We start from the raw sequence: 23,154 nt of genomic DNA, 5'->3' as shown, positions 1-23,154 counted from the left end.
GTAACGAAAAATCAGAAATAGCCTAGTCCTTTAGTAGATGAATAGGCAACTTCTGGTACATCTATATTATGGCATAGTTTAGTTCTCAAAAGTTAGGAGGAAAAAAGAACTTAAATTTTGAAAAAATCAGGGTTTCAACACCTAAATTTAAAGAGTTTAGAAGTAATCACTCCTGTACTTACAGAAGAAACAGCTGAAGAAACCGGAAACCAAGGATTTTTCCCTGGAACCCTCAGGGAACTGAGACTACAGAGCAAACTAATCCCTGAAATCTCGGGAGACAAGTCAATCAGGAAAGTCGCAGATGGAATATGCTTATCTGGAACAGAAATCCCTGGAGCCCTTAACTGTGAAGAACTGCTAGGGGCTAACAGTGGGCTCTCGAGGGCCACAGTCTTCAGGCCCTCCCCACAACTTTCCTGGGCTGCAATTCTAGGACCCCTCCAGACTCTTTCACAGAGATGATCTGGGAAAGATGCCCTCTAGGCTCTGGCAGATGGAGGGGAAGAGCAATCACTTTGAAATGTTCCCAGAGCAACTCTACAAGAAAGCCCTACTTACCAGGGTCAAAGACTATCTTAGCCTTGTCTCACTTGAGGGAAGGGCATATCTCCCTCTCCTCCTCCCCCAGTTCCACCACCCCTAGCCTTCCAGTCTTACCTAAGAGGGTTAAAGGAAGAAACAGCCTGGGAGAAATACTTGTGAAGGTCACAGCCCAGAGTTACAAACCCACTGAGATTTAATCATCAGGTTACAACACTGTTCCCTCTTCCACACTTTACAACCACCAACTGTGCTCTAAAAAAAAAAAAAAAAATCAAAGGGAAGTGCAACAAATCAAAAGCACCATAACAATTACGAAGAATGCTTTGATGAGCTCAACAGTAGACCAAATAAGGCCATGGAAAGAATTAGTAAGCCTGAATATAAATCAATTAGAAGATTCCAGAAGGCGAAGAAAGAGAAAAGCTTCCAGAAGGAGAAAGGGAACAGAGGCATGCATATTCAAACTAATAATGTCTAAGAACTTTACAAAATTAATGACAGACACCAAACCACAGATACGGAACACTCAGAGATTATCAAGGAAGGTTAAATACCTCAAATACCACATTTAGGAAGATAAAATTCAGACCATACAAGGTCAAAGACAAGGAGACACTCTTGAAAGGGAGCGGGGTTAGGGGGTGAGAGGGAGTAGGAAAAACTTACCTAAAAGACAAATATTTGGTGGACAAATATTACGGTGGACCTCTCATCCAAAACATGCAAGCAAGAAGATAATGGAGGGAAATATTTAATGTGTTGGAACAAAAACCAACCAGTCCAGAATTCTATATCCAATGAAATTGTTAGGGGAAGCATACTGATTGAAACCACCCACCCTGGCCAGGCACTATAGTAACCATTTGCATGAGTTGTTTTATGACAGGAGATCCTGATAAGGAACACGGAACTAATAAGCCAACACCAACCAGAAGAAATCAGGAAAGGTCAAAATGAGACACCACATGTCTGACCACCTCCCAGAATCCTTCTCTCTGGCATCCATCTTGGCTGAACAAGGTGTGCACCACCAGGAAGGACTCTGAGTCAGAATGATCAGCTAAGGACAACCCGGAAACTAATCCCATCACCATAAAACCTGAGACTGTAAGCCATGTGGCCGGGCTTACCCTACTGCTCTCCACCCAGGTGCCCTTTCCTAATAAAATCTCTTGCTTTGTCAGTGCATATGTCTCCTCGGACAATTCATTTCTGAGTGTTAGACAAGAGCCCAGTTTCGGGCCCTGGAAGGGGTCCCCCTTCCTGCAACAAAATTATCCCTCAAAAGTGAAGGAAGAATAAAAAATTTCTCAGACAATCAAAAAATGTCATATATATTGTAACGTGATATGCCATGTCAGAAATATTAAAAGTTGTTCAGGGAGAAAAAAAATTAATACAGATTGGAAAATTGTACAGGCATACTATGCTTTATTACACTTCACAAATTGAGTTACTTTTTGCAAAGTGAAGGTTTGTGGCAATCCTGTGTTATCAGATGATGGTTAGCGTCTTTCAGGAAAAAGTATTTTTAAATTAAGGTGTGTACATTTTTTGGATATGTTATTGTACACTTCACAGACTACAGTATAGTGTAAATATAACTATTATATGCACTGCTGCTGCTAAGTCGCTTCAGTCGTGTCCGACTCTGTGCGACCCCATAGACGGCAGCCCACCAGGCTCCCCCGTCCCTGGGATTCTCCAGGCAAGAACACTGGAGTGGGTTGCCATTTCCTTCTCCAATGCATGAAAGTGGAAAGTGAAAGTGAAGTCGCTCAGTCGCGTCCAACTCTTAGCAACCCCATGGACTGCAGCCTACCAGGCTCCTCCGTCCATGGGATTTTCCAGGCAAGAGTACTGGAGTGGGGTGACACTGCCTTCTCTGGGGAACCAAAAAATTGGTGTGACTTACTTTATTGCAATATTTGCTTCATTGAGGTGGCCTGGAATATCTCCAGGGTATGTTTCTATTTCCGTAATAAAGAGAAAGGTATCAGAGAAGGAATAAATTATGGTAAAAAAATATTTTTTACCATCCTTAACTGATCTAAAAGATTGTTTTAAAAGTAATAATAGTAATAATGCATGAGGTGATTATAGTTTATGAATTAGTAAGATGAGTAATAGCAATGTCATAAGAATTGGGAATACTCCTGTAAGATATCCACAGTATGGTGGTTTAGTTGCTAAGTCGTGTCTGACTCTTGCAACCCCATGGGCTGTAGCCCACCAGGTTCCTCTCTCCATGGAATTTCCCAGGCAAGAACACTGGAGTGGGTTGCCATCTCCTTCTCAGGGGATCTTCCCAACCCAGGGATCGAACCTGTGTCTACTGCATTGCGGGAGGACTCCTGCACTGCAGGCGAATTCTTTACTGACTAAGCTATGAGGGAAGCTGGAGGGCAGATGAATATTAGTAAAAAACATACACTCTAGGGCAACCACTAAAACTTGTTTTTAACGTTTAATTGATACACAAAGAGAGGAGTTAAAACGAAACCATGTAAAATACTCAGTTAAAACCAGAGAAGGCAGAAGGAACCAAATAACAAATGCAACAAATATGAAAGCTATACACAGGACAGATACTAATCTTACTATATTAAAACTCACTCTAAAGGTGACTAGATTAAATACACCAATTAAAAGACAGAATGTTAGGCCAATTTAAAAACTTATGTCAACTTTATGGTGTCCACAAGAAAGCTGCTTCAAATATACTGAATAAATAACCAGATATATTGAAACTAAAGAGATGGAGAAAGGTACACCATGTTACTTCAGGTAAAAGAAAGCTGGGTTAACTATATTAATTTTAGACAATGCAGTCTTTACAAGAACAATTTCAGGGATAGTTACATATTGACAAAAGGGTCAATTCTCTAAGAAGACTTTACAATCCTTAACATGTATAAGCCTAACATGGAAATCCCATAGGAGGCAAACATGGACAGAACTGAAGGGATAAAGAAACAAATTCATATTTGGAGCTGGAGACTTCAACGGGCCTCATACAACAACTGACAGATCAAGTGTGCAGGAAATCAACACAGACAAAGCTTCCTGAACAGTGCTATCAGTTGACTAGAACCAGAGTTGATATTTTCAAAGCGCTCCATCCAACACCAGCAGAACGCACATTCTTCTCCAGCTCACATGGAATCTTCACCAAGGCATTTCACATACTGGGCTGAAAACACACCTTAGCAAATTCAGAAGAAAAGAAATCACACACAATATGCTCTCAGATCACAGTGGAATTAAACTGGAAATCAGTAACAAAAGACAGCCGGAAAAGCCCCAAATATCTAGAAAATAAACAACATGCATCTAGATAACACGAATCAATGAAGTGTCAGGAGAAATCTTAAAACATTTTAAAATGAATGAAAATATAACTTATCAAAATGCATAAAATGCAGTGGAAGACATTCTTGGAGGGAAATTTGAAGCACTAAAAACATATAAGGGAATATGCTCGGTCACTCAGTGGTGTCCAATTCTTTTATGATCCCATGGATTGTACCCGCCAGGCTCCTCTGTCCTTGGGATTCTCCAGGCAAGAATACTAGAGTGGGTTGCCATTTCCTACTCCAAAGGATCTTCCTGACCAAAGATTGAACCATGTCTCTTGTGTCTCCTGCCTTAGCAGACAGGTTCTCTACCACTAGCGGCACGTAGGAAGCCCATTTTAAGAGAATAAAAATGTAAAAGTAGCCTAACCTTCTATCTTAGGAAACTAGAAAAATAAGCAATTTAAGCTTAAAGGAAGCAAAAGGAAAGAAGTAAATTTCAGCAACAAATCAATGAAACTGAAAACATAAGAACAAAGAAAATAAAAAACAACAAAGTCTGGTTCTCCGAAACGACGCATAGAATTAGTCTCCATCTACCCTACAGCTGGTATGCCTATCTGGAGTGCATTTTCCCTACAGCCCTCAGTTGTCCTCTGAAAAACAAAGCAGGTATCATACCACTTCTCTGATTTGCAACCTCTGCTGATTCCCTATTGCCTAAAAATAAACCAAAGTACCTTAATCTGATATCTAAATTCTTAAACACTCTGGCCCCATTTATATTTCCAGACTCCTCTTTCACTAAGCCACCTGCTTCACTCTAAATTCTGCTTCTTCAGCCCTCTGTGTATGTGAGTGTCACCTCCTTTTGGCCAAGGATGGCCCCTCTTCCACTTTTCCTAGCAGATAAGCTTTAAGGTCACCTTCTCATAGAGTGGGAGTGTGTGTGTGCTCAGTCATGTCTGACTCTGCCACCCCATGGACTGTAGCCTGCCAGGCTCCTCTGTTCATGGAATTTTCCAAGCAAGAATGCTGGAGTGGGTTGCCATTTCCTGCTCCAGGGGATCTTCCCAACCCAGAATCGAACCCGAGTCTCCTTGTCTCCTCTGTCTCTTGCATTGGTAACCAGGTGCTTTTACCACTGAGCTACCTGGGAAGCCTCCCTTCTTTCCCAAGCCTCCAAGCAGAATTTGTTGCTTTATCCTACCATGGTTCTTTAGTTATTATAGTCTGTCATTAAGAAAGACAGTATGGCATACTGGTTAAGTAGGCTTTGCAACTGATCGCCTAGATTCAAATCCTTTTTGCTGTTCAGTCACCAAGTCATGTACGATTCTTTGCGGCCCCATGGACTACAGTACACCGCACCCCCCTGTCCTTCACTATCTCTTGGAGTTTGCTCAAATTCATGTCCATTGAGTCAGTGATGCTATCTAAACATCTCATCCTCTGCCACCCCCTTCTCCTTTGCCTTCAGTATTTCCCAGCAACAGGGTCTTTTCTAATGAGCTGGCTCTTTGCATCAGGTGGCCAAAGTATCGGAGCAGCTTCAGCATCAGTCCTTCTAATGAATATTCAGGGTTGATTTCCTTTAGGATTAACTGGTTGGATCCCCTTGCTGTCCAAGATTCAAATCCTAGTTGCACCATTCACATGTTGTCTAACTTCAGCAGGTCATTCACCATCCTTGTGCATCAGATTCCTCACATGTGAGAAGAGAGTGACTGACAGAACCCACCCCAGAGCTGTGTTGTAGTGTAATTCACCAAACGAGGTGCTACCCAGAAAACACGTCAGGGTAAGGTCTGGCACAAGTGCTCGGCAAGCAACAGCCCTTAGTGCTATTCTGCTGTAACAAGTATAGACCAATTAGCGGTTATTTACTCCCTTTAACTTATAATGTCTTCAATGGTAGGAACCAAATATTATTTAACTTTGTATCCCCAGTTCGTAGTAGATGACAGGTAAGTAAAACTTAAAAAAGACTTATATACATATACACATTGAGTATATGGTAGTACTATATTTTATGTGCAGACATACTGAATTCTAGACATGCTAAGCTTTACTATTCCTCACAAAAAATTACATACACACTGCGTATATGGTAGTACTTTATTTTATGTGCAGATATTCTGAATTCCAGAAATGCTAGCTTTACTATCCCTCACAAAAAATTACATAGTACACAGAAAATTTAAAAAAATTTTTACAATTTATGTATCTGAGTTCTCATTGTACAAAAAGTCTTTAGAGTTCATAAACCTTGATGTTCTTGAAAATCTCCAGAAAAAAATTACACTGACAACCAACCATTTGTTCTTAATTGAAAAGTAACCAAGTTGCTTAAATAAAGATCACTGCTTTCTCCTTAATTAGCAGTATCTCTCAATAAATTATGAACTTCCTAAAAGCAGGCTATGCTCTCCAAATCCTTAACAACTACTACTTGAGGTTTTAGAATAGAGTTAGAAATGAACAAATGAATGGAACAGCAGTTCCCACAGCTTTAAGGGAAAGTTCAACTTTCCAGGCTCTTCATTACCTGGCCCCTAGACCCAACCCCCCTCCTTATTCCACCCAGACTTAGCCTACTGCAGGTCTCCCTGCTGTGCCTTCACAGACCCTGCACCTTCTCCTAGGGTGGGGCTGGGGGTGGGGAGCCCTCCCCCTCTAGTACTCTACATGAAATCATCCTTCAAATCTCAGCTGTCGCTCGTCTAGAAAGCATTCCCTGATCTCTCAGTTTAATAAGAGAGATACACACAATACTGTGCATATCTTTATCATAGCACTTCTCACCTTGCTATGGAACTGTTATTTTGCCTTTCTCCAACACCAGACAACTACTATAAGACTATGGAAGGCAAAGATCATATCTCTATGCAACTTCTTTCCTCAATGTCTAACACAGTGCCTGGCAAAACAAGCAATACATGATTAACAAATGAGTAAAAAGTGATGACTAAAGTTTAGATGAGGAATGAATTAGAGGCAGCTCAAACCAAAAATAATAATAACCAAAATAATTTAAAATAGGCCAAAGAGGAGAATTTTCTCTAAATTCCTTATCTATTTATTCTAAAACAAGAAGGCTTACAAGACCACTTTGTTCTTTATGGTTTGTTTAAAATCCATTTATTTTATTACTTGAAGGGACTTCCCTGGCAGTCCAGTGGTTAAGATTCTGAGCTTCCACTGCAGGGGGTGTGGGTTCGATCCCTGGTTAAGACCCAGCATGCCACTAAGCGTGGCCAACAAAAACAAGAAAGAAAAAGAAAAAATAATAAACCATTACCATCTGACCATTTTTGTTGGGAACATTAAAAAAAAATATTCAGAAGAAACTACTATAAATTTAGAAAGTAAGAACTATGAATGTGAATGCAGAGACAGAAGAAGAAAAAAAAATTCACTACTAATAGGTTCGGTTGGTAAGCAGAGGATGACAAAACAGAAGGCAATAAGTGAACCCTCCACAGGGAATTGGGGCATCAACAACAAGCCGAGGAAGAGGAATATCCAAAAGCAGCAGCAGCTCCCCAATACCAACGACAAATCACCGCTGAATGAGCTACAAGACACGCTGTGTTCTAAAGGCAATGAAAGGAAAATGACAAGTGCAAAAGCTGATGCAGAATTATGTTAGAAACACATCACAAATTTTAAAAAGTAATAAAATGCAGATATCAACAAAAATAATAATGGTCATGAGGGTTTAAACTGCCAATTCTTATACTTTCATTTTTATGAAAACAACAACATTTATACATTCAGATAAATTTTGCCCTACTGATTAGTTATCTTAAAAGGCTATGTCCACATAATTATGCTGACATGGTTCAAAATACTTTAAAAAATTCCTCTTTACAGACTGCTTTCAAGGCATTTTATAAGCTACATCTAAAACTCAGTGTCATCAAATACATGCTTTACCAAAAATGGAATTACCCCATTTCCCAGCTTGCTCATTTGCCTTAATTTCCAAACTTCCTCCATATAACTTCTGTAGATTACTAAATATCTCTTCAAAAAGACTGAAAATTTACCACTAATAATCAAAAGAATGCACCAAAGACTCTGCAGCTGATCATGGGGAAAAAAATTCTGAACAGTTTCAGAACGATGCTATTGGTGAAATTTATTTTAAGTGTCTGCCTACTATGTGCAAGTTGCTGTGTGAATATCAATTCTAGTTTTTAACAGCTCCATGGTGTGGCTATATTTTTTTTCTAAAATTCCCAAACAGATCAGTACACAACCTTACACAAAAGTGACACAATTGCCTGCAAGGAGACAGAGTCAAAACCCTTTGCAAGGTATAAAAGACTCCTCAGAGTCTGTTATCCATCCAGTTCCAAAGCTCTGTTTTCTGCAGTATGCCTCCTCTCATCCCTGGCTCACATCACATCACCTAACTGCTATTCCCTGAATAGGCCATGCAATTTCAAACCCTTGATGGTTTTCCCACCTGGTCTTTGCTCCTCCTGAAATGGCCTACTCAGATGTTTTCTATCGCCCGGGAATATATCATGAATAGTTCAGGACCGTGTTTAATTCCAAAACAATCTAAACCTAACTCTACAGAAGCAACTTGATCATTGATTCAAAGAAATATTTTTCAAGGCACTCCCCACCCTACCTCAGTCTTTCTCTGCTCCAGCCATCCAGCTCTGCTTTCAGTAGTTTATATTCACCATGTCCTTGCCACCAACACAATTAAAAACATTAATTTGAAGAAAATGTTGGAAAATATCTTTATGACTTCAGGGTAAGGAAGAATGTCTTAAAAAAAAATACACACATGTTCACACATGTATACACAAACACACACATTCTTTTCAAAATTAAACACTTCTGTACATGAAAGATTAACAGAAAACACAAGCCACAAATTGGGAACAAAATATTTGCACCTATAAATAACAAAAAAGCAATAGATCCAAAATATGTAAAGAAGGGCTACAAATCAAAGAAAGAAAGACAGATCAACCAAAAGAAAAATGGACAAAAGACAAACAGGTATTTCACACAAAAGGAAAATGAATGACTACAAACATGTCAAAGACTGCGTAATATCATCAGTAAATGAAGGAAATGGAAATTATAATTTTCTGTCTGCTCTTTGCTCCTTTTAAGAATGTCTGCTCATTCACCCTGTGTATACTTCTGCCCTATCCCAATTCCACAAATACTCATCCTTGTCCCCTAGAAAAACATGCACTCAATATCCACAAAGGGCTTCCTGCACGGCACAGGAGTAAAGAATCTGCCTGCCAATGCAGGAGATGTGGGTCGGGAAGATCCCTGGGTCAGGAAGATCCCCTTAAGTAGGAAATGGCAACCCACTCCAGTGTTCTTGCCTGGAAAATTCCATGGACAGAGGAGCCTAGTGGGCTACAGTCTATGTGGTCACAAAGAGTCAGACACGGCTGACTGACTGAGCACACAGTAGCTACCATCGAGACTTTCCACAAGGGTTATGCTAACAATCGATAGCCAATAGCCTAGTCTGAGCCCATCTAAGGCTATTTTTCAACCTACTCCATATAGTAAAAACATCTTAGGATTTATGGGGGGTATTTCCAGTGAACAGGAACTCCTCCACCATTTCTTGAAAGTGAATCAACCTAGTGTAAGGTCACTAACCTATGTTATTTATATTCAACTTTCTAGTATTTGCTGTGGTACCTGAAACATAATAAATGTGTTATGACTAGCTGGAGAATAGCTGGATTGATGGAGCAAAGCAGGAAATCTTGCTGACACCGTATTTGTTAACTTTTCCAGCAACTCTGCTATCATCATTACTTTAACTACTCTTTATTCACTTAATGGAGACATATGATAACAACTAAGAAACCTATGAAATTTTTAAAGAAACATACATCAAATAAATCTGAGATGATAAAAATCTTAAGGACTAAAAATATTACTTGTTACCAGATATAACCCTTTGCTCATCAGAGTATTATTGTTTCCTTATAATTTTGGCATTAGATCCTTCTCCAAGTGAAATACAAAAATGTCCCATGGTTAAGGGGTACATGTGCATTCTCACTACAGAGTTTAGGGATGAGGGTTGAAGATTTAAGAAACTGAAAAGGAAGGAAGGAAGAAAAGAATAAGAAAGCTACATTTATCTGTTCTTCCACCATAGTAAAACCTAAGAATGATTACCACAAATAGCCATGTCCTAATTACATCATTTCACTGTTGATCACATGTAGCCTATTTTAAAAAATGCCTTTGGGGAAGAATGAGAGGAGAAATGCTATTCTTATCAGTTTTCTATTTAATAGAATTTATAAATCCATCTGAAACGTTAACAATCATATATAAAATATACTGTTATTCTTGGGAAGTAACTTACTAAAGTGCATAATTGCATAGTGCAACCCAGTTTACCACATTTTTCTTAGTCTTATCCTCCTCTTAGAAGGAATGCCATGTAATAAAATACAAAAAACAGACTCCCTGATGCTAGGGAGAAAGTTATTTCTTAGGTTTATATTTGCTTATTTAACTTATAGGCAGAGTACATCATGAGAAATGCTGGGCTGGAAGAAGCACAAGCTGGAATCAAGATCGCTGGGAGAAATATCAATGACCTCAGATATGCAGATGACACCACCCTTATGGCAGAAAGTGAAGAGGAACTAAAAAGCCTCTTGATGAAAGTGAAAGAGGAGAGTGAAAAAGTTGGCTAAAGCTCAACATTCAGAAAACGAAGATCATGGCATCTGGTCCCATCACTTCGTGGGAAATAGACGGGGAAACAGTGTCAGACTTTATTTTTCTGGGCTCCCAAATCACTGCAGATGGTGACTGCAGCCATGAAATTAAAAGACACTTACTCCTTGGAAGGAAAGTTATGACCAACCTAGATAGCAAATTCAAAAGCAGAGACATTACTTTGCCAACAAAGGTCCGTCTAGTCAAGGCTATGGTTTTTCCAGTGGTCATGTATGGATGCGAGTTGGACTGTGAAGAAAGCTGAGTGCTGAAGAATTGATGCTTTTGAACTGTGGTGTTGGAGAAGACTCTTGAGAGTCCCTTGGACTGCAGGGAGATCCAACCAGTCCATTCTAAAGGAGATCAGTCCTGGGTGTTCTGAAGGACTGATGCTAAGCTGAAACTCCAGTACTTTGGCCACCTGATGCAAAGAGTTGACTCATTGGAAAAGACTCTGATGCTGGGAGGGATTGGGGGCAGGAGGAGAAGGGGATGACAGAGGATGAGATGGCTGGATGGCATCACTGACTCGATGGACATGAGTTTGAGTGAACTCCGGGAGTTGGTGACAAACAGGGAGGCCTGATGCGATTCATGGAGTGGCAAAGAGTTGGACATGACTGAGCCACTGAACTGAACTGATATTTATTTTAAACGTTCTATAATAAAGTCTAGCTCTCAATATTTTGGGGGAAAAATCTAAAAAAAAAAAAGCACTGATGTTTCTTTTCAGACTGAAGGATCAAACACACCTGGCTATTCTCATTCTGCTCCTTTTATATTTGACAATTAACATCTCAACTAGAGATGGGGGACAGTGGTAAAAAGCATACAACTAAAATCTCCTAGTTCAGATATCTACTAAAAGATTTAGCATTGGAGGTTAAAATTAAATATATAAATACTAGCTACCTTATCTCAAATGTCTAGGCTTTTGAATCCAATTGCTAAAACAGAAAATATCAGCTATAAGAAATAAAACTGTCTAAAAATGAAGGGTATAAAGTTTCATTTTTCTAACCACCTTCCCCCTACAAAGTATATGTGCATGGGTGCTTTTAACTGCTCAGTCGTGTCTGACTGCTGTGACCCCATGGGCTACAGCCCGTCAGGCTCTTCTGTCCATGGGATCCCAGGCAAGAATACTGCACTGGGGTGCCATTTCCTCCTCCAGGGGATCTTCCCAACCTAAGGATCTAACTGAGTCTCCTGCATCTCCTATATTGCAGGCAGATGCCTTACTGCTTGAGCCACTGGGGAATAAAGTACATATAACATTCTAAAAATTACAATTTGTACTAAGCAAAATATACTAGGTAGGGAATCAGATCAGATCAGTCGCTCAGTCGTGTCCGACTCTTTGCGACCCCATGAATTGCAGCACGCCAGGCCTCCCTGTCCATCACCAACTCCCGGAGTTCACTCAGACTCACGTCCATCGAGTCAGTGATGCCATCCAGCCATCTCATCCTCTGTCGTCCCCTTCTCCTCCTGCCCCCAATCCCTCCCAGCATCAGAGTCTTTTCCCGTGAGTCAACTCTTCGTATGAGGTGGCCAAAGTACTGGAGTTTCAACTTTAGCATCATTCCTTCCAAAGAAATCCCAGGGCTGATCTCCTTCAGAATGGACTGGTTGGATCTCCTTGCAGTCCAAGGGACTCTCAAGAGTCTTCTCCAACAGCACAGTTCAAAAGCATCAATTCTTCAGCGCTCAGCCTTCTTCACAGTCCAACTCTGATTCAAGAAAATATAGATTATTTTCAGATTTACTTTTCCTTTTTGAAATTACATCAGGAAAGTTATCCTATGGTGAAAACTGAGTCATTCCAAGACATTTTAATTAATTTTTGTTTATGCATAACCTATGCTTCTAGTAGAATATATATTAATTCATTAAAAAATACTGAGAGCTACACCAGGCTTGAGTACTTGAAATATCTGGATTGGTTCTTCAAAGTAATTATCCCTACAGTGAAACTTGCTATTATTTATCCAGGTCTTTTAAAACTTCACTGATCTTTAATTTTTCAATGATTAATTTTTTTAATCTATTTAATATACTCTCAAACTTCAGACAGGGTAACAACTCATTTAATTTCATGTCTAGATTGCTACTAAAAAGCAAAATTTAACACTTTAAACAAAATGAAGGAAAAAGAGACCATGAAATAATTTAATTATACTTTTAAATGGATTTTTAATTTGAATACAATATTTAAAGAAATTGATCAAGAATTTCCAACATATTTGTTTCAAGGATCATAATGGCTACTAAATATAACATAAATATATTTAAGGAAGATAAGAGGTAACAATGAAACTTGCTGAAACTTCATGAAGCTTGAAAATTAAATCATATAATTTAAAATTTCAAAGACGTGTGTGTGTGTGTGTGTGTGTGTGTGTACTCAGTCACTTCAGTAGTGTCCAACTCTTTGAGACTCCGTGGACTGTAGCCGGCCAGGCTCCTCTGTCCTCGGGATAATTCTGGTAAGAATACTGGAATGGCTGTCATATCTTCTCCAGGGGATTTTCCAAACCCAGGGATCAAACCCACATCTCCTGCAGCTCCTGCACTGGCAGGTGGGTTCTTTACGACTGAGCCACCTGAGAAGCCTTCAAAGACAGTCCTTCACCAAACCTTGGTGATAAAACTAGTTCTTACTGACCTAAGAACAAAACTAAGTTGAAGATGAGAGAGAGAGACCCTTAAATGTATTGGGAACCTAACACATGATAAAGGTCCCAGGAAAGGGTGATTGTTAAGTATTCGGAAAGTGACAAACTCAGAATAAAATAAACAAAAGTCATACCTATAGCCATACACAAAATGTGGGAAAAATTACAAAGAGAAGAAAATATACAAGGATACCTTTATGAATTACGTACACATTTCTTGAGCATAAATTCAAAGCTGTATGCCATAAGCAAAAATAAAATGAATGTGGTTACATAAAAATTAAATGATTTGGCTCAGTAAAGAGCACTGTGAATCATGCAAAAGAGAGGTAATACAACGAGAGAAGATATTTCAAATGTCTAAAATGGAAAGGATTAAAATTTAGAATTTACAAGGAATTCCAAAATCAATAAGAAAAATATAGCTATCCAAATTAAAAAAAAATATGAGCAAGCATACTGGAAGGCCAAACGTATCAAGAGATATTTTAATTTACTCAGTAAAAGAAATGCAGACTAAAATATGGAAATGCTACTTTATGTCTATTAGATTAGCAACAGGCAGAAAGCTGGAAAATGCCCTGTGTCCCTGGAGATGTGGACAGGACGCGGGTATTTGACCGATGGGGAAACAGAGTGGTGGAGGACCTAAGGGGCGTAAGCTGTTCAGTACTGCATTCGGCTTCTCAGCATACACACCAAAGAAGGTGAGAACTTGTAAATGGGTGTTTTCTGAACTGTATGCGTGATGACTGGGGACTTGAAGGCTCTCTGGAGGTTCCTATCACTGCCCATCACTAACAAACTTCGTAAGCAGAACAGGGTTGGGGACTTCCTTGGTGGTCCAGTGGTTAAGATTCTGTGTTCCCAATGCACAGGGTGAATCCCTGGTTGGGGAACTAAGATCCCACATGCCCTCACATCCTGCATGGTGTGGCAAAAAAATAACAGAAACAAAGAAAGACATCATTAGAAGAAAATTTTTAAAAAAGAACAGGATTGACAAAGATGTAGAATCATTCATATTCAGTTAAAAGTATATATTTCACATGAGTGCATCTTAAAAACAAAATGATGAGGGAAAGGAACTAAGAAATAGGATGAAATATATACAACATACCAGTTCTTGAATACTAGAAATACACACAAGACAAATATTTTACAAGAATACATATGAATGAATGATAAGACTATTGTTTCAACAGAGTTTTTGTCTGTCCCTCACTAAAAATACAGCCCTTTAAAGGAAATAATTACTTTGCAGTACTTTTGAATTTAAAATAAGCCCAACAAATCAGTTTATTATATAATAACTATGTATTTATAACTGAAATTACTTAAATAACAACTATTTTATATCTTGAATGACTCTCAATGAAACCATATTTAAATCAGATACAAGTAGGTATATTTTTTCCCTAAAGTGATTCTTAGCTATTCCTCAATTTAGTTTTTTTATTCCTCTGGCATTAAAAAATTTCCTTAAAGGAAACTTCATCTCCTCCCCAAGCAACAAGAAAAAAAAAACAACAACTGGTATCTGTAGGAATATTTGGCTGAAAGTTTTCTGGGTTCTTTGGTTTTTATTTGTTTTATTATCTGTGACTGTTTGAATGGTCAAAACAAAATAAAGCCTGGATCGAGTCCTCCATCCTCTTGAGGAGGAGGCTGGCCCTAAGGTGGCCAGTGATGATAACTTACCACATATTATATGATAAACTATAAGGAAACAGCACCTGACTCAGAGAGGGAAAAGCCAAACCAGTCAACTTCCCTCAGATCCACTATTAGGGAAAAATAAGGGGATGGGGTGGGGAGATAAAACTGGTTTCTTTATTATGTCAAAATCAACTGTGCAGTTTTTAGTAACAAAATAAATCTGAGCTTCTTCCAGTCCTCAGAGAAGCTTACCCATGGTTTCCATCAACAGAAAATCACACTGGGAATACCAAGGTGGTTCTGTAGTATTCGATAACTTAGATTTGGCTTTAATTAAAAAAAAAAAAGGCAACCTTCGATTAGTATCTTTCAGTCATTACAACTTTGACATAATCTGCCTTTATCTCTATGGAGTTATGGTTCAGGATGATGCCTTCTGCCCTATAACATTCCGAATCAAGAGTAAAGTGTAAAATGTCAGCTACTGTTGCTCTGGGTGGATCCCTGGGATACAGCAGTTTATATCAACAACTAGCACATGTAGCATTTAATTTGTTGTGAAATGACAGCTCTTTCAGGATATCTGATTTCACAGAGCTTAGAGTCCATGGTGTGATGCAGGTGTGGCATGTGATACCGGGGAAGTACTGATAAGATACTAGGGGAAAGAAAGTACAGCAGGGAACCCTAATCAAGCTGCAGAGTGGCAGGGTTGTAGGGAGTAAGAGGATCAGGAAGGACTAAGCACATTTTTTTTTTTAAGATTTTCAACAACAGAAAAAAATACATGAATGGACTTCCCTGCTCATCCATAGGCTACTCTAGCCAATCAGGTTTTTGCAGCTTTGTTCTCTGCGTGTTAATTCTTCACACACAAACTTTTCTACACATGATTTATAATCAGTTTTTCCAAGTGGAAAACACCAGCCATTCTGCCCTTGAATCATTTTTTTAAGAGTCTATAGGGACAGCCTTGGCAATTAGCAACTGGGGCGGGGGTTAATCCCTAAGGAACTCCCGTTTCCTGCCTCTGCGTCAGTTTTTGTCTAGGAAATAGAGTTAAGATCCACAGCCAAGTACGATGCTAGTTATCTTCACCAAAATGTATTCATTTATTTCCTACCACAAGTGGTACAATGCCTAATTTATAGATTAAGAAACTGACATCCAGTAAGGTTAAAGCAACTTGCCAAAAAGATCCAATAACAAGCATCAGGTGAAATTTGAATTCGAGACACATACATTGAAAACAAGAGCTCTTCTTATTAAGTGGAAGCTGTCTCTTTGCCTTGATGAAATAACTTTATTTATGAAAGCAACTGTGATTTTATTTTCTAACTGTTCCTAGCAATGATAGTACTATTTGTTCTCTCTAAAAACATTTGGACAAAATTAATGCAAGTATTTTTGTCCACAAGAAGTTAAAAAAACATGCACACACAAAATCCGTGTTTACTCTGTGTATCTCCCACCAAGGGTGTAACCAGACTGGCAATAAGAAATATGATTCATGAGTAATATCTTGGCTGAGAGTTCTTAGCATCTCACATCTGACAGACCAGGGAAATGTTACATATACCTAATCACATTTTTCATTTGAGTTTCCTGTTCTCTTTCGTTCAAGTCCTTCCCAGTCCTCATACCAGGCACTCAAACACATAACGCCAAATACGGAATCATATTCAGAAATAGTAAAGAAATAAATTCCTAGAAGAATGAATCAAAGTAAATTACAAATAAAAATATATTACTAGCAACTAAATACAACAATGTATTATGTAATTTAACATGTTCTGAGCAATTCTTTCCATTAAAGAAAAATAAGATGATAACCTCAGAAAAAATCTACTCCAACATCAGAAACTATTCATCTTATTCTTCTATGATTAAAATAATATACTGTTACATTATCCTTAAAAGATGCTGACTTTTGACTTGAAGAGAAATCTAGGTGTCATGGAATGTTTTCCCTGCATATTCACTATAAATGTTCATGTCAACTATTTCTGCCTCCTCTGTTCCTTAACCCTGTAATTAGGCTCAGCTTAGATCGATCTAGCTTATGCCAGTTCGTGAAACCTTGATGGCCAAATTTTCAGAAATTGTAGAGAGTCAGTGTCAAACCTTAATAGCCTAAAACCAGCCATGGTGAGAACATTTTACGAAAGAAGTCACCAAACACTAAAAATGGGGGCTCCGTGGGGTCTTTTCTTGAAGAGACAGTTGCTAAACATTTATCAGCTGACTACCATGCTCAGGCCTCACTAGCACTTTAGGAATTTATACTTTTATTTACTTTATTATATCTCTTTTTCTTTTTAAACTCTGACTTACTGCTTCTATTTATTTATTTTTTCCCAAAGCTTACCCCTGAAAATATTTAGACTTAACCTCAAAGAGTTACAATATCATGACTAAGGATCTAAATTAAAAATAGTCTTTCGCCAAAACAGTCTCACAGGAAACGTCTCCCTGAATCCTTATCTGATTGGCCTGATTTAGCTACTCTGCTATTTTGAAGGCAAAATCTATTCCTTGTGAGATTGCTAAGAGTAAATTTTTATTCTGATATGAATATTTTGCTTGAAGCTTATATATATATGTTCCTCATAAAATATAAATGTATCAATGCTAAAAATTCTACAGTCTTTTTGTCTAAGAAAATAATAAATGATACAGTGTTGAACATCACAGACCTGCATTAAGTATGAATCAATATAATGCCCCAAACAAAAAAGACTAATAGTCTAAAAGTTTCCCTGGTAGCTCAGACGGTAAAGCATCTGCCTGCAATGCAGGAGACCCGGGTTCAATCTCTGGGTTGGGAAGATACCCTGGAGAAGGAAGTGCCAACTCACTCCAGTATTTTTGCCTGGAGAATTTCATGGACAGAGGAGCCTGGCAGGCTACAGTCAATGGGATGGCTAAGTTTTGGACACGACTGAGTGACTAACACACACACATGGACTAAAAAAGTCTATTAGTAAAAGTCTGTTAGTCTGCTTTTACTGAAGCAAGATATTTGCAACTTCTATAAAGGCACTGAGAACTGAATTAGGCCGAATGTTTAATCACAGGGGCTGGGAAACAAAGAACAGGCTTTCCACAGACTGCTTTGCAAATAGGTTCTTGCTGCAACATAGGTTCAGCCAATCAAATCTACTCGCCCAAGATTCTGAAAGGCAGAAGTGACACAGAAACCACACTCTTGCTGACATTCACAATGTGAAGCTACAGAGATTTCAGGATTCAGTAATTATCTTCTGGTTGCCGGGAGGCAGGATGCGACACATACGTCTGGCTGCCCGTAATACTGTGTGTATTCTAGAGCAGAGTTTGGCAAACTTTTTCTTTAAGGGCTGGATAATAAATCTTTTGCCAAGTGGTTTCTGTTGCCAGTGTAGTGTGAAAGCAACCATAGACAACAGGTAAATTTAAAAGTATGGCTGCATCCTAATAAGTTTATGTACGGATACTGAAATTTTGTAAAATTTTCAGGTGACACAAAACACTATTTCAATCTTGTGTACTGCTGGTCAGAATGTAAGACGGTGTAGCCAGTTAGGAAACAGAGTGGAGGTTCCTCAAACAATTAAAAATAGAGCTATCATATGATCTAGCAACTCTACTTCTGGGCATTTATCTAAAGAAGATTAAAACACTAACTAAACACTAACTAAAGACATATACACCCCCATGTTCACCTCAGCATTATATACAACCAAGATATGGAAACAATCAAAGTGTCCACTGACAAATGAATGAAGAAAATGTGTACAAGAACTCAATGGAATATTATTCAGCCATAAAAGAAGGAAATTTGCCATTTGCGACTTCATGGGTGGGCCTTACGGGCATATGCTAAGTGAAATAAGTCAGACAGAGAAAGATAAGCGCCATATGATCTTACTTATAAGTGGAATCTAAAAAAAAACAAAAAATCAAGCTCCTAGTACAGAAAACAGTGTTGGTTGCCAGACGTGAGGGGTAGGGAGTGGGCAAATTGGTGCAGGGAGTCAAAATGTATAAATTTCCAGTTATAACATGAGTTAAGTCATGAGGATATAAGGACCAGCATGGCAACTGTAGTTAATAAGACTGTATTACATATTTGAAAGTGTTAACAAAGTAAATCTTTAAAGTTACCATCATAAGAACAAAAATGTAACTATGTGTGGTGATGGATGTTATTAATAATAGACTTATTGTGGTGACCATTCTGCAATATATACAAATACTGAATCATTAGCAGTACACCTTAAATTATAAAGTGTTGGACATCAATTATACCTCAATAATAACTTTTTAAAAACCTATTATTCTTCTTTTGACTTGTTCAACCATTTAAAAACTGCAAAAACTCTTCTTAACTCAAAGGACACAGATAAATTCTTGAAGCCAGATTTTGCCTGCTGGCCACGGTATATTAACCCTTACAATCGCATCCTGACCCACGGAGAAACTAGCAGCTCCCTTGATGGTCCAGCTCCATGATATTGCACGGGAGATGTTTGTAAAAGGTCAACTGTGAGCTTTAAATTCAGCCCTTTTTATCTCTCCATAAACCAAGGAGCCTGGTGGGTTACAGTCCATGGGGTCACAATGAGTTTGGACACGGCTAAGCACACACATATACCCTTAATAAGTCTGTTCCTGCTTAAACTGGCTAAAATGAATTCTGTTCTCTGCAACTAAATCCTGACTGATTCACAGTACCACTATACATTCTTTAGTATCAAGCATCCAGTGGTCAAATGTTCAATGACTTAATAAACGTAATTATTTTTACAATTATTTTATATGAATCAGGATCAAAATAAAGAAGAATTATTGCTAATGGCTGATGATGTCCTTTAAGTCTCTCCACATGGGATTTGCCAGTTTGTACGGGGTACACGCTGCTGCGTATGGGAAGAACTGTGTGCTCATCTATTAAGCAACAATTACGTGCCTGGCAGTGTTCTAGGTGTTTGGAATAGAGAGGTGGAACACACCATTGTGATATGTATGTGTCCTTTGGGAGCTCAGATTTGCGTGAAAGAAAGAAAAACTAAATAAATCAATACACAAGTCTGGTGGTGATGGATGCAAGGAAAAAAGCGGCAAGCTTTGAAAATAAAATGCTCCGAGGTTGCTTGCTTGCTTGAGTATGCACAGTCAACTCAAAATGCCCTTCTGAGTTCACAGCAGAATAGAAATGTGAATGAATGAGGGAGTAATCCGTAAGAATTTCTAGGGGAAGAATTTTCCAGGCTGAGGGACAAGCAAAATCAAAGGCTGGAGGGAAGGACGTGCTTAGCATGGTTGGAGAATCCTAATGAAGCCAGCGAGGTTAAAGTGGGGGAGGAGGGGGGAGTGTTAAGCTGCTGATTGTCTGCACTGTGATTCGGTGTTTACTTCTCTGGCTGCTCCGAATCCACTGATACCAAGGCAACAGCTCTGTACAGGATCTCCTCCACTCGGCTAGGTTTTCCTACTCTTTTCTGCATAAAAACTGCATCTGTGTCTTTTCCTGCAGCCTCACCTGGCCTGCCACACTGAGACCTCTATGCCACCTACTTTGGGAGAGCTCTGTTTAAGATGTCTGCACACGTCTCCATTTGTTCTAAAGGTTACAGCTCTTCTTGCAGTCTGAGGCTTAGTTTTCTCCTCACTTCACTCAAGTTACAAGAGTTCTTCCCTAGTCTTCATCCTTTTAGTTAGCATTAGGAAGGAGAAGAGAATACAAATGCTTTTACTCAATTATCTTTATGTGGAAATCTTTTATCTACTATAGATAAATTTAGACATGCATTAAGAGTAGATCTATAAAAACTGGTAACTCTTGTTTAAAAAAATTAGCACAGAATCAATTTTAATATATATTCAAGTATCTATAAGAAATATGACATTGTGAACTACAGTGATTTTCTACTATGATACTTATATTCAAGTTAAGAAATGATAAAAGGCCAACCAATGGGTACCAATATCCAAATGAATATGCAGTGAAAGTAAGTAAACGTTGAAACAACAGAATAAATGTTAAGTAAATATAGCATTATTACTTCCAAGAACATAAGCTCTGGCTATGTTAATAAAGGCTGACTCGGTTTCTGATTTAAATAATTAACTGTCAAAATGCCTTGTACCTAGTATAAATCTATCTGCATAAAAAGTACTCTTTCGAATCACCTAAAGGTACTTTAAAAATATCAGCTCTTTTAAAGGCAAACATCTTCCTCAAGCTCAGTCATTCAGCTTAGTAAATAACTCTTGTCTTCAATGTAAAGTTGAAGTTTACCTAAATGTACAGTTTACTAAGTTATTACAACATTGATTAGTGAGTTCCAGTGATTATAAATAGTATGCAATTTTGTATGTGTTAACTTTCATTTCCTTGTTTGTTTCTAACACTTCTTCTAACACATCCAGCAACTGTTAAGTGTTAGTAACAGAAAGTTAAACAGATTACCTTCTAAGGGTTCATAGTTAAGCTAAAAGATATTACAGAGGAATGTGATAGCTACCATAATAAACAATAAATAAACAAGATGCTATGACACAAAGGAACATTTAACAATCAATAGAGAAGATGACATTTGAACTTAATCTTGGAAACTGAATAGGAGTTCATTCGGCTGACAAATAAGCCCACCCCTATTTTTGGCCATATACAGACCATGTGCATACTCAACAGATCCAGATCATATGCATACTCAAGAGAGGGCACAAACATGCTGCTGTCTCCTTCCAGTAGGTTAGCAGAGCTGGAGCACAGGGGAAAAGCTGGAAGTGAGGTGTGCATAGAATAGGTAGACAAGGGCAGATCATAAAAGGCCATTCAGTCTGGGTTAACAAAAAACGCCGATTAAGCAAGAGAGTAATGTATGTTGAGAGAATACTTCTAAGCATAGTGTGAAGTGTGCAATGGCTACTTTAATGATCCCTCAGTGATAAAAGCAGGGCCAGTGGGAGTGGGAGTGAGGGGCGATTGGATGGGAAATGTCACCAGTGCAGGGTTAACAATCTGGAAATGAGATGTCTTTCAGGATCAAATGAAACAGACAAAGAAGAATTAAGATTTCCAGACTGAGGTACTGGAAGAATGATAGTGTCATCATCTAGGTAGGGCCCATTCTTTTATACACAGCACATGAAAGAGCCATGAGAAAATGTAAAGCAAAACAGAAACCCAGGAGGTAGGCCCTGGGAAAGAGCAGATATACACTTAAATAACACGTCTAAAACAAGAGGTAATTTACCGGATAATAAGCAGAAATCTTCAAGTTAAATGATTGTGATGTTATTTTTAATTTTCCAAATAGAAAAAACTATAAGCATACCTGCACAACTTTTTTTAAAAAAGCATTTTTATCTACTGAAAAAGATTTTGTGAAATTTAATGTATGCCGAGGGTTAAAATAAATAATACAAAGAAGAAGACAGAGTAAAAATAATAAATATCCCACCACTGGGCCTCAGTTGGCCTTCCCAGAATCAATCATTGTGCTTAATTTCTTGAATATTTTTGCAAAGCTATGTTATATGTGTATAAGCACAAAGATAAGCAATATAATATGTATGCTCCTTTAATAGCCTATTAAAAATAAATTAGAAGATATATACATACTTCTTAAACATGACATTATATTAATCAATTTATAATGGTAGCACTTAAAATCTAGTAAATTAAAAATGGTATTTCTACTCACAAGCAATTTGCAATCTTAATCTACCAATAAACTCAATGGTAGTATAGATTAAAAACAAAACCCCACTAATTTCTTTTCCCATACACTGACCTTTAGGGGATTCCTTGAACAACAGGTTCTGAATGTGTGAACACAATAGGGCCCATTCCCCTGATGGTATTTTTACTCAAGACTTGAAATCTGGGCTCCAACTGGAAAGACGGTGGAAAAGATTATGAATTTAGTCTCTTAATTCAGAATATTTTACTCGACATGGCTAGCCCAGGTCCACTAATTTTCTTACACAAGAGGGATTTTCAACCCTGGTTGGACACAGGAGTTAACTAGGGACCTTGAAAAAGGTTTCTGATGCCCAGGACCCACCCATTTGAATTGAAATCTTTGGGGCTGGAGCCCAAGTATTGCTTTCACAGGTTCTCCAGTTGATTCTAACAGGCACCCAGGGTCGAGAACCACTGCCATAGAAACGTAAGGTCAGATTTTATGGAAGGCACTCTTAACCTTTTTATCTTGTTAGTAAATAATGTTCAGGTCTGGGAAATG

The 23,154-nt window shown here is 38.3% G+C and overlaps 1 protein-coding gene and 1 long non-coding RNA gene across 8 annotated transcripts in view; both read right to left on the bottom strand.

The window, feature by feature from the left end:
• Positions 1-23,154, bottom strand: part of WDFY3 (WD repeat and FYVE domain containing 3) — a 287,453-nt gene that overhangs the window by 203,818 nt on the left and 60,481 nt on the right. The window lies entirely within an intron of this gene.
• Positions 14,810-22,794, bottom strand: LOC123334394. The gene is made up of 2 exons (XR_006552148.2): positions 22,702-22,794; positions 14,810-16,624 (listed from the first exon to the last, which is right to left on the bottom strand). It is a non-coding gene; the product is annotated as an uncharacterized LOC123334394 (long non-coding RNA).

Source organism: Bubalus bubalis, chromosome 7 (genome assembly GCF_019923935.1).
Source record: "Bubalus bubalis isolate 160015118507 breed Murrah chromosome 7, NDDB_SH_1, whole genome shotgun sequence".
NCBI lineage: Eukaryota > Metazoa > Chordata > Mammalia > Artiodactyla > Bovidae > Bubalus > Bubalus bubalis.
The sequence above is the reverse complement of the archived record's forward strand: the minus strand, read 5'-3'. Positions and strand labels throughout refer to the sequence as shown.